General features: G+C 42.7%; 1 protein-coding gene across 1 annotated transcript in view; it reads left to right on the plus strand.

The window, feature by feature from the left end:
- The first annotated feature begins 560 nt into the window (after positions 1–560).
- CNTN3 (contactin 3) overlaps positions 561–13149 on the plus strand; it is a 225926-nt gene continuing 213337 nt past the window's right edge. The window contains exon 1 of the mRNA XM_039482772.1: positions 561–649. The gene's annotated coding sequence lies outside the window, so the exon portion shown is untranslated. The remainder of the gene's footprint in view (positions 650–13149) is intronic.

The following is a 13149-nucleotide window of genomic DNA, read 5'->3' on the forward strand; positions in this document are numbered from 1 at the left end:
GACTGCGGCAGGGACTCACCCGAGAGCCCGAGCTAGCGCACGGCGCGGGGAAGGACTTGAGCAAGTTTCCTGCCGTCTGAAGCCCCCCCCCGCCCTCAATCAGGCCGAAGGCTCGTCACTGGCGAGAGCCCTTTACACCCCCCCCTCCCCGCACCCTCCAAGCGGGGTTCAGCCCCGCGTGGGGTGGGGGGGGGGCAGTTTCCAGTCTCATCCCCAGCGCAATCCAGCCTCTGCCCACCCCGGCGGCGGCGGCGGCGGCTGCAGCAGCGGCGGCGGCGCCTGGCTCCCCCGAGCGTAATCCAGCTCCCCGCACCAGCCCCCAGGCTGCCGCCTCCTCCCCCGCTGCTCGCCTGCGTGCGGGCCGGGGGTGCCCCCGCCGGGCATGGCTCCCCTCGCAGGGGGCCTGCAGCGCCGCTCCGGCTCCGGCGGGCGGGGGCTGATAGCGCGCAGCCGGCGGCGAGCCCCGCAGCGCGGCTGGGTGCGGGTTTGCTGCGCCCTCGCCCCTCCCCGCCGCCTGCCCGCCCCTCCCCGCCTCGCCTCGCCTGGCCTGGCGCGGTGACTGACGGGCGGCGCTCCGGGCTCCGGAGGAGGCAGCGGGCGCTGCAGGAGCCGCAGGATTCCACTGCGCTGCTCCCCGGGACCCGCCAAGGTAGGTGGCTCCGCTGCGCTGCGGCGGGGCGCGGGCAGGGGCTCGCCCGGGGTCTCGCTGGGGTTCGGCCGCGGGGCAGGGCCCTTGCGGGGTGTAAACTTCGGGAAACCAAAAGTTGGGCTGGCCGCGCCGAGCGGCGGGATGCGGGGGGGCTGCCGGCTAATGTCCCGGGGAAGTTTAATCCCCCCCCCCAGGCGCTGGGTTCACCCTCGTAACCGGCTTGAAACCGGCGAGGGGGAGCCGCGCGCGCTTGCAAAGCAAGTTCCAGTCTTGGCTGCTTCTCTCTCAGCCCGATGCGGTGCCTCTGATTTGCAGCGATTCCTCTCGCCGCTTCTGCAAGGCTGTCTGGCTCAGTCGGCTCGTCTCTTTTATCTCCCGCGTAGGGCAGCCTTCAGGCTCGGCTCGGCAGAAATGAAATCCGCAAATGCCTGAGTGCAAAGCCCACTCTTATTTGTTTTTTGTTTGTTCCCACCCAAACTCAGTCCTCAGCAGGGTTTCCAGGTGGAAGCCCTCCAAGGCATTGTATGGATGCAGCCTGGGTTTGCTTCTGCCTTCTCATCTTTTTTCCTCCTCCCCTGGTATTAATATCTTTTAAAATGTTAAGTTCCTGCGTTGCTATGGTTAAAGCAGAGCTGTAAGAAGAACATAAGTTGCTGATCCCGGGGTGTGTACAACGGCAAATTAAGTTATAACGCAGCTACAGCCTTGTGAGCGTTAAAAAACATGAGGAGGAGAAGTTTGTAACAATCAACAGAAATACTTTCAAGGATAAGAATGCGGTCAGAAAATCTGACAGATATAGTGAATACATTAATCACAGCAAAATAGATTTAAAGAGAATTAAGTGAGTGACCGATGCACCAGACAAGTACTCCTGTTCTTAGAGCTGTGTCTGTGTCATCCCAATAGAGATGGGTATCACATCATTCATCATCATTCATGCCCGTCACCCCAACCGGGGTATGGGCCGCCAACCACAGATCTCCAGAGTCTTCTATCCTGGGCCATTCGCTTTTTCCAGGCTAAAAGTCTCTAATGTGGATATAGATTAGAATTAGTATTAACCAAAAGAACCAGTGGTTCATAGGCTCTATGTTGTTCAGAGGTTTTATTTTTCAATGGCCTTTTGAAAGGGCCATGTACGTTTATTTAAAAAAAATACGCTGGAGTTATTTTTCCACTGTGCTGTGCTAAACACATTACCGAAAACTAAATAATGACTTTTTTTACCAAGTATGATGCTGACAGTTTCATACGTTGTACAGTCGTCTTGTTTAGCAACCTGAACTGTGAAACAATGCTGCTGTTCTGGTTGAACTCATCTGTGTTAGTTTCACTAAACAGATCTCTTCACTTTTACTTCTGCATGCACTACAGCAAAGAGGTTTTTCATGTTGTTTTTCTTCCTTTAGAAGTTGTGTGTATGAAATGTTTACAAGTTATATTTCCTACAGCACCAAGCTACTCCTGTAGGGATAGAAACAAGGAGTAATATTTTCAAAGTGCCAGGCTGAATTAAGAGCCTAACTTCCATTAACTTTCAATGGGTCTTAGGGTCTTCTGTGCCTAAATCACTTTTGAAAATGTGACTATAAAGCCCCAGTTCTGCAAAGTCTTTAGCAAATGCTTAATATTATCCTCTGTGACAGCTCCATTCAAAAATACAGTAGCAATAAATGTATAGAAAAACATCAAATGTTTATTTGCATTTAATTTTCCTAAAGTTTCTGTTTTGTTTACAACTCATTCTTATACATAATTTCAGTGTATTCAGTTACTAAAGTTAAATTTCTCTCTCCTGTTTTATTAAAACAACTGCTCAGTCATGTTTTCTGAAGTGCAAAGCTTTGTTTCAATTCTTATACTGAATGCTTAAAATCCACTCACATTTGAAGGGCCCCAGCTTGTGAGTTGCTTAACCCCTCTATCTTTCTCATCAATGGGAGATGAGGGTGTTTGGCATTAAAGCCAATCCAATTTTTTTCAAAATTCCAATGAAACTTTTTGCAAAAATCTGTGAAATCTTTCACACAACATTCCTTTGGTTTTTGACCAACTTAAAGAATGGCAGAAAATTTTCAAAAATTTGAAATGTCAATGATTCCCCCCCTGAAAAATTAGAATGGATTTTCACCCAGTTCTGCTTAGCACCCTGAGGAAGATATGTGGCACACCTCAGTCTCAGGTGTTAAATGCAAAATATTGTTCAGTAGATTCTCATTAATTTTTTACTGGATCAAACTTGAACAAATACAAGTTCTTCCCCTCATACAAACTTGCTTGTTTATTTCTATCACATGGTTGCAAGTTTTTTTTAAAGACCTCCACCCTCAAACATGGAGAATCATAGGACTCACCCATGTTGCCTAAACATTTTGCAAGATATTACAGTAATTTTACACAGCATTTTAGCAGTTAGAGACAGGAGACTGGTTCATCTAGTCCACCTCTCTTCCCATGCAGAGTTGTTCTCCACCATATACTTAAAACATTTGATTCAGTTTACTGTAGTTTGGCTGTTCTTTCTTTGCAGTTGTGGATTTGCTGCAATGGTGATGTGGGTAAAGGCTTTTTGAGCTCTCTGCAGTTGAAATTTAGATTCGGATTCATCTGCAAGAGCTTGAGCCAGTGGTGAAGTCCCAAGACATCTGTGCTGTGATCTGCTGCTTGTGGTCCAGACCCCAACTCAGGGCTTGTCTACACAGAGCAGCAATGTGCATTATGGGGTAGGGGTATTATTTCTGAAGCGCACTCAAATGTTGCACATTAATTGGTCTGTGCAGACCTTGCTCGTGCACACAAAAAGTTCCCTAGTGCACTTTAATGTAGTACTGAAACAATACTACATTAAAGCACACTAGGAAACCTTTAGTGTGCACCAGTAATTTCTGTATAGACCAGGGATCGGCAACCTTTGGCATGTGGCCAGGCCGGTTTGTTTACCTGCTGTATCCGCAGGTTCGGCCGATCGCGGCTCCCACTGGCTGCGGTTCGCCGTTCCAGGCCAATGGAGGCTGCGGGAAGCGGCGTGGGCTGAGGGATGTGCGTGCGAAAGGTTGTCGATACTTGGTATAGACCAATGTGCAACATGTTAGTGCACTTTAGAAATCACCCTCCCTCATAAGGCATGTTATCCCACTATGTAAACAATGCCTTAGTTTCAGTTTCAACCTTTTTAGACCGTCTGTGATGTTAGGAAGACCTGTAGATATACTGCCCTGCATGTAATTTGGCTGAGACTGGACCTGCTACCATGACAGAGGTGGTACCAAATGCACTATATTCAACATACGCTGTTTTGCTCAATTTGGAGTGTCCTTGTTGAAGCTTTGTAGATAGTTGAACTTATATAGGAGCTCAGAAAAACATCACGAACTTGTAGAGATCAAGTAGTCAAATGGATTGGAAACTTGTTACAAGAGAATTGTAAGCTTTGGCTCAAACTGTGTGCCAAGTTTCAGGCCAGAGTGATTTAACTGATTTCTAATTTGTTTATAGGCAAGTAGAAACAACAAATAAGGGTTTATAATGGAAGTGCTGACAGAACTTTATAGCATTTCAAATGGTGTTGCTACTCTGCATGCAAACATTGCTAGAAAGTTATTTATTATGCAAGAAGCTTTGTAGCAAAGGAGTTTGGAACAGATACTTTTAAAAGACATTTTAGAAGGAAATATTTAATAGATATGTACAATTCTTATTGAAGAAATACTGTTGAATTGAGAACCTATTTAAGGGGCCCAATTCTGCCCTTGGGCACTTAGGTGTAAGAGAGATTTGGGCTTTAGATGAATTACACTGATCCTGTAATAGTTCAGTTCAAAGCTATTAGGAGATACAAATACTATAATTTATTAGCTAGTGCATTCACTGTGGGCTAAAACCAGATATGCAGAGTTCATAACCTGGGACAAACTTTATTTTTGCCACTTAAAAATAATTTGGCTTTCTAATAGGGGTAACAAAGAGAAGCACTTCTTGTTTTTAGATGAATTTGTGCATTCCTATAACTGAAAAACACTTTGTGAAGTGTAATGTAGCATCTGATTAGTATAAAAATAAGTCTTTTTAAAAATATAGTGTAATAATAATAATAAGCTTTTCTATAGTGCTTTTCATCAGTGTATCACAGTCTTTAAATATCATATCTTTGAAAATTCTCCTTTAAGTCAATGTAAATGTAAGGACTGCAGACGTTAGCCTAAAGATTTTTACTATATTGGATGTGAATGTGTGTTGGCAGCTACAGTTAATGGGTAAACTGGATCTCTGACCTCTCCTGGTCTTGGAGTGCATTCCCCTCTGGTACTGTGCCTCTAGTTGTCACCTTTCTTTTGGGGTGAAATCGCACGATTTTCCCATTGTCAGACTAGCCCTGGGCTGCATTCCCCTGTGATCAACTGTGATTACCTCAGCAGGCTTGACTTCTCTTCAGTGCCTGTGCATCTGTTCCCTCCAAGAGCAATGACAGTGGTAATCAGTGACCAGACAGCCTTTTTAAAGCAAAATATTATTTATTTAGAATGACACATAGAGAAAACAGATCTTAAAACAACAAAACAATCTGTGCACCTAGCTGCCTCTCCCTAAGGCTTACTGTTCTCTAGGTCGAGGTGTTCAACACCTTCTGCAGAGTCTCTTTGTGTGTCAGTGTGTCCCCCGGGACAGCTCCTGACAGATGACCCCTGACAGATGACCCCTGTCGTCTTCTCCTGAGAGGGCTTTTTAATTGTTTAGTGGCCAGCCCAAAGGGACACAGCTATTTTGCCAGCCAGGGAGTCTGGAAGTATGCCCTTGCTAGTAATTGCTCCCCAGTGTTTGTTTGGGAGGTTTGTTTATCTCTGTCTATTGTGCATCAGGTCATGTTGCTCTGCTGCAGTGCTAATATGGACTGAAAGCTCTAGTATTACAGCTGCAGTGGCTCAGTTAGTCCTCTCAGTTCAATCCCACAAAGTGGGTGGTTTGAATAACTGCTTGTTTGCACAAGTAATGCAACCCCATGGATTTTATCAGTGTTACATGAACATAACGTAGACTTGCAGATACTAGAAACATTAAGCTCCAATTTGCACATAAAACATTCACTATTCTAAAAAAATTAAAAGGGAAGTGATGAGATTACCACTATTCTTGTTGTGTGTGAGGAACCTATAAACATACAGGAAAAGGGGAAGAGGTAGAGTCATTGATTATCAAAAGAGGGTGTGGCAAGTGGGCGGAGTAAGCCCATTGGATATCGGAGAGGGAAGTGAATGGAGTAGTGGACTCATTAGGAGGTGAGACTTGGTATATTAGGCACTTCTGGAAGGTGCAGGGGTGGGGGTAGGGAATAGCTCAGTGGTTTGAGCATTGGCCTGCTAAACCCAGAGTTGTGAGTTCAATCCTTGAGGGGGGCATTTAGGGATCTGGGGCAAAAATCTGTGTGGGGATTGGTCCTGCTTTGAGCAGGGGGTTGGACTAGATGACCTCCTGAGGTCCCTTCCAACCCTGATATTCTATTTGGTTTTATATAAAGCTAGTTTGATTGTCCACATTTTTCCAGTGTTCCCAGTGCTGAATATACTAGGTGGTGGTTTCTTATTCAAACGCTAGTAAGTGTGGGATCTGCTAATTGATATTGCAAATGAGTGACTAGAATTTAATGATTGCCAGATTACATGATTGTATGTGATTCAGTGTGCCTAAAGTTAAAAGAAGAGATTGGAAACAGTTTAGTGAATGGAGTGATGTAATGAAAATAGATAGCTCTTCTAACGTAATGCTTTTGTTGAGAGTTTTTAAGTAGTAAGATGGAACAGATCCATTTTCATTTCAAAACATGTAGAAAACCTGTTTCTTGGGATTCTTCAAGATTTAATGTACTATTGTAGGAAATTGTCTACTGAAATGGAAAAGCAGAATATGGGGATTTTATGAGTCTGTAACTGAAGTGTTTTCAATGCCACCAAAACATACTTACAATTTAACTCCCTCTCCCAAACCTTCTAGCAGATCTTCAATATTAATTTCACTCAAGAACAGTCTTCAAATGAGAGAGAGGAAAAAAAGTCAAAGGCCAATTGGTGATTAGGCCACTTAAAAGCAATTAAAAGGCCAAAACTTCAACTTGATAAGATTGAAATGATCTTTATGCCAACACCACCACCTTCATTTGATCATAAAATGTCCAGTCAAAGAAATGATTCAAGCATATCGCATAGGATATACTTTTTTTGGTCAGATTTACACTTTCATGTCCTGTAACAGCTGCTGTAAGTGAATCGAGGGAAAAGTTAAATGAATCATCATTGATGTTAATGCAATACATTTTACTGAACATAAGAAAGGACCAAATAATAGCTACAGACATCTATACGGGGGGGGGGGGGGGAAATCTAATGGTATGGATTCTATGTCCAAAAAGAAAAATGCAGACTATTGTGTCTAAACGATCCAAATCCTGACAAAATATGACAAGGAGGACATTTTGTAGATGATGACAAACGATGAGCGAACTCTCCAACTCCAATCATCTTAAAATTATGATGTATAGATATGCAGCAGGTGACTTAATCCTGAGTACCAAGGAATACCTAACAGCCCTAAAGCAAGCTGCAGATCTTCCAGGATTCTTTTGCATGCACCAACTACTACCTCATGGTTAGTTGATTGGAAAAAGAGGAATGATACCCCAACTTCTCAATGACACTTGGTTGAACTCTTACATAGATTGTTTGTTTTGTTTAAAAATCTGGATAATATGAATATGTTGAAATTTGCATTGGGGAGGAGGAGAATTTAGATCAGAACATAGCACAAAACTTGCATAAGGGCTTCCTGAGAGAGCTACTACATTAACACAATGTTTTTGGAAGGACTTGACAAATTACAGGCTGATGTGACTTTTACACTCTCTGTGGCACTCTAGATTGAGATAATTAATGACAGTGGACTGGAACCACACAGGGATAACCCTTTTTTAAATAGCTAGCCACTTCAGAGCATTTATGCAGCCCTTCTGTTACTTACCTAGCACAGAATATCAAGGTTGACTCAAGAGGTCATCTAGTCCAACCCCTGCTCAAAACAGGACTAATTCCCAGACATTTTTTGCCCCAGATCCCTAAATGGCCCTCTTAAGGATTGAACTCACAACCCTAGGTTTAGCAAGCTAATGCTCAAACCACTGAGCTATCCTTCAATTGGCTATGATTGATCCCACATAAAAAGCTCATAGGTTGAGCTTAGAACATGTAGAAAAGTTAATTATTTTTTTAACATTCAGGAATAAAGATACAGATTTCTAAAAAATCTAAAGCTGAAAAAATTTGTTAGTAATTTAATGTTTTAAGCTATGCACTGTATCTTTTAAAAAAAACTGATGCCCTAATCTAAAGGAACACAGGTTACATAAAAAGAAATTTTGTTGCTATGGATAATGCATAAGGCTACTGCTTTTTAAACTACCGGTATATGTGTTTAAAAATAAATTACTAACTGATTACATAGTTGTTGTATTGTGCATTATATCCACTCTAGTAATTATGATTCCTACCTCATAAAGTTTAGAATAAGCCAGAGAGTGTGCTGAACTATAATCTGAATTTTTAAGAAGAATTCACCTTATGTACAACTGGATAATGGTTGATGATACATACACTTAACTAAGGGGGATTACAGAATGTGAGTGGCAAGAAATGACTTTCAGCCGCAAGGTTGTGTGTTCCCAGTGTCTGGTATCCTCATGCTCCACAATCAGTGGAATAACTTGCTACATGAACCTAAGAAAACAGAACATTACAACATGGGATACAAAAGATCCATGAGTGAGTGTTTCAGATAAAAAAGGGTTTTGGCTAGAGCAGAACAGAAAGTATATGTGATTTTATGGGTCTTCCCCTCTCCTTCTTGTGGAAAACTTCAAATTTATGGTGAAAAATTAAAAAAACAACAACAAATATTTTCAGTTTGGAAATGGTGCCTCACGCCTCCATTCTTCATGAGCCAGGCTCCTTGGCTGGCCTATGTCATCCAGGATGACCAGGGACTCCCTTGATGCACCACAGCGGCCCAGTAAGTAGAAGAAAACCAATCTGCTCTGGTGACTCTACTACTTGGCTTAGGAGCTGACCATCTGACTCCCATCTGTCAGCACCTATTGCCTTCAGACAGAAGCTTTCTTCCCCCATTGGAGCACTTAATGCTGCCTGCTGTTCCTGTCTGATCTTCTCCCCTACCTGTCAGTCTGTCCCTACAAACACACATATACCCTTTCAAAACTGCCTTCCCTTCTTTCCCCCGCAGACTGCCTTTGGCTTTCTTCACTTCCCCTGCACCACGTTTGTCGTTTATTTTAGGAAGATGCAGGTGGCAGCCCCAACTAAGTGGCTCTTCATTTGACTCAGGTGTTTTGGAACTTGTCCTGATGTGCTGGAACCTGTATGTAACTTGTTAGCATGAATTCTTGTTTTCACACCTGGATGCCATGTTGTGCACTAACTTCTAGTACACTTCTAGAAAGCATTTAGCGCATAATTCTTGTTTTGCTCTTTTAGGAACTAATGCAAGTAGACTGATACCTACTGAACTCTAAAAATTATGAGTTGTAATTGATCCAGAATTGAAGAAGGATTTACAAGATAACTTACTGAAATTGCACAGGAATTTTTATGATGTCAAAAATCCACGTTTCCTACGGAGGGAACCATTGTAAACTTCCCAATAAATAATACAGATCTGTAAGAATGAGTATGCATTCCAAAATATGCATTTATTCACAACTCCACTATAGCCTTTGTGTTCTTAAAAGCTAATACATAGTCCTAAATGCATTAGTTGCTCTCTGGTTTCTAAAACAACTTTAAATTCAGAATTTTTATTGATAATTTGTTTGAGACGATAAACACAAGACAGTATCCATTGTGGTAATCACAACCTTAAAACCCTCCCAGCAACAATCTGTTTAAATGTGTAGGCTTGTAGCAGAACTTTACATTGCCATGCTTAGTACACAGTTTGATCCTTCTGCTCCAGTCCAGTCATTTTGGGCCAGGTCCAAATCTGCTGTACATTGGCATATGCGGCAATGTATTTATGTATTAAAGCAGGGGTGATTAAACTTCTGCTGCACAACTTGCCATGTATCTACAGCTGTTCCGTTAACATGACAGCAGATTGTATAGCAGGGATTGGCAACCTTTGGCCGGTTTGTTTACCTGCTGCGTCCGCAGGTTCAGCCGATCGTGTATCCCACTGGCCGCGGTTTGCCGCTCCAGGCCAATGGGGGCGGTGGGAAGAGGCGGCCAGCACATCCCTCAGTCCGCGCTGCTTCCCGCCGCCCCTATTGGCCTGGAGTGGTGTACCGTGGCCAGTGGGATACGTGATCGGCTGAATCTGCGGACGCGGCAGATAAACAAACCGGCACCCTGGCGAGCCGCGTGCCAAAGGTTGCCGATCCATGTTCTATATAATACAAGTGCTGCGACTTGTATTAATGAAGAGGATGAGGACCTTTCGCCATTAACTTTACATTTTCTTCCTTTTTTTTAGTCAAGTAATAGCTTTAATATCTTTTCCAAAGGCATTGAAGGGAAATAGTGAGGTGTTTAGAGCCGTAGCAATAAGCCAAGCCCCAAGAAGCTTGACAGCCTGGCATAACAAAAGATATTTACAAAGTAAAAGGACTTCTTCCCTCTGCAGTCTTCCAAACACCCCCATACCTTCTCTCTTTCCCTCTGACAAAATACCTTCCACAGGTCAGGATTCACTGAGAGCTGCTTTGGACTTTGCACTGGCCATTTGATGCTAATGTGTGGTCATGAGTCGGTGACAGACGGCTAGAGGCAAATAACACTAAAGAAAGAAAACTCTGATTCTGTAATCTGCGTATTTTTAAATAGTTCTTTACAGCAAACTCACCTCAGCTTTCTTAACAAGGAATGCTGATTTCATGGGATCCTACCCAAGATTGCGTTATAAATAACAGCAGTTCAAACCACAGATATCATTAGTCAGATTTAGGCTTGAAAGAATTAGGTTTTTATCAGTAAATGTTAGCAAATGTCAATTTTTACAATACACACACAAACTGACACCAAATATTGCCGCCGATGATCAGATTTACAGATAGGTGTCATAGGCTTGAGAGCTAAACCGTGGGTTGGAGAGCTAAGCCAGCCCTGGTGATAGGATGAGCCATGCCTAGGTTGAATCAGGTGATCCCAGAATAAAAAGTGCAGGAACTTGCAGCAAAGGGGAGGAAGCCCAGGAAACTGCAGCTGGGTCTGTAAATACGGTGGGGAGCAAGAAAGCTCCTGAGTCAGCAGGGAAAAGCTGACGAAGTAGGGGAGAGCTCTGCAGTCAGGAAAGCCTGCCCAAGCAGGGAAGAGACTATGAGTATGTCTACACTGTAATTAAACACCTGGGGCTGGCCTTTGTCAGCTGACTCAGGTCAGACTACCGGGCTGTAAAATTGCGGTATAGACATTTGAAAGGAAGGAGAACCCAGGCTGCAGCCCGACCCTAATGGCTGCACTGCAGTTAAACATAACCCAAGCCCCTTGACCCGGAGTCAGCTGACATGGGTCATTTGTGGGTGTTTAATTGCAGCACAGACATACCCTATAAAGGCCAACTGGGTGAAAACTCTGTGAGTTTGTGTTTTGTTATTTTGGATTAATCAGAAGAGAGACACTCTAGGGCTGAGGCCCAGAGGGCCAGTATATACTGGAGGATTCAATAAATTGAACCCCAAGAGGGGATTTGTTGACGGAACTGTATCTTTTAAACAGCAAGAGTTCCTAAAAGGACCCTAAACCATGGAAAAGCAGAGCAGGGATATGTCAAGGCACCCCTGGCCAGGAGGGGGCGCTTGGAAGTCAGCTACATGATGATATTACAATAGGCAGAGTATGAAAAACGCTGCTCCAGAGCTTATTAGGGTTGAATTTAAGGATCTTTACTTTGTATATTTTGACAATTTGTGTTTTAACAATGATAAAGCTTTAATTTTTTGAGTCTCAGGCTCTACTGTCATTAAGGAATTGATCCCCCTCCCATAATTTCTCACAACAGTGAAAATGTAAATTGATAAAAATTGAAAATAACATGCTTAAAATAAACATGGACATTATCCATCTAATTATATACAAAAATTGAATTCTGCCAAGCCTAGTTATACCATATTACATAAAGTTATACCGTGAGTGGCTCTGAATTGCATTAAACCCTCTAATATATATTTCTCTTAGCTATTTCTTAGCTAGCTTGCGATGAGATATAAGGCACTTTGAATGCACTGTTCTTTGTTTTTTGTTTCTGTTAAGCTGGAAATGTGCAAACTGTAACTATACAGGATTAGCTGTGACTATTCAGATCAACAATTACTATGAAAACTGTTCTTACTTTGTGAATTTAGCAATTGGTGAAATTGACATTCTCTTCAGATATTGTGTAACCTTTTTATTTCTTCTGGCAGTAGGTTTTGCTTTCCTTAATGTGATTCTTAAAGTGACTAATGCTGAAATGACTAATGTGGACTTACATAAATAGGCAGGTGAAGTAAGAGTGCAATAACATATTGGTTCCTGTATACTTTTTTTCTGAAAGAAAGGTTCTCTGTTGTGAACTTCTTTTGATTGTGCACCTGCTTGAAATATAGATAGTGGATAGTGACTAGGATCTTTTTTCTTAGACTGCATATTCTTCACATTTCTCGACTGCAGTTTGAGAAGAGTGCTGCATTTTGTGGCTACACATTTGTACTTCATAGATTTATAACTGCTTGTCACAGCTTGTAAAACCTTTGTGCAAATGAAGTCTGAATGCCAAGACGGTGCCAGTAATTTTCCCACTATCCCAGTGGGCCAATATGCTGCCTGATGCATTGTAATTTTAACAAGGAAGCTGAGAATAGAATACGATTTTTATATTGTATCTGCATAGCAAGGCAAAGCGAAAAGTAATGGAATGCCATTTCTGCTTATTCTACTGTAGATCTATTTCAATATTGCCTGGTGGGCAAGGGAACCAAACTCTTCCCTCCCCCCCGCCCACTCAAAAAGCATAGATTGACTCAAATGGAGGCTTTTCATCCATCTTTTCTGAATATTTTCAAAGATATGCCTCATTCAGTTTTCTTTATTTGCAGTAATAAAGTAGAAAATTAAGAATTCTGTGAAATCAAAAGCCTGTCTGTTTGATGCAACTTGCTTAAGAACAGTTGCATATGTTTTACTCATTACACAGCACAAGTGGCCTCAGATGTATGCTTAGATCTCCTATTAAAGTCAATGTGGATCTTTGGGAGAAGTGTGTTTGAAATGTGTATTTAAGGCCTGGTCTACACTGGGGGGTGGATCTAAGTTACGCAACTACACGAATAACGTAGCTGAATTCGACGTACTTAGATCTACTTACCACGGTGTCTCCACTGCAGTAAGTTGATGGCTGATGCTCTCCCATCGATTCCGCCTGTGCCTCTCACCATGGTGGAGTACCGGAGTCAACGGGACAGCGCTTGG

The sequence above is a fragment of the Mauremys reevesii genome, linkage group 7, assembly GCF_016161935.1.
Source record: "Mauremys reevesii isolate NIE-2019 linkage group 7, ASM1616193v1, whole genome shotgun sequence".
NCBI classification, from domain to species: domain Eukaryota; kingdom Metazoa; phylum Chordata; order Testudines; family Geoemydidae; genus Mauremys; species Mauremys reevesii.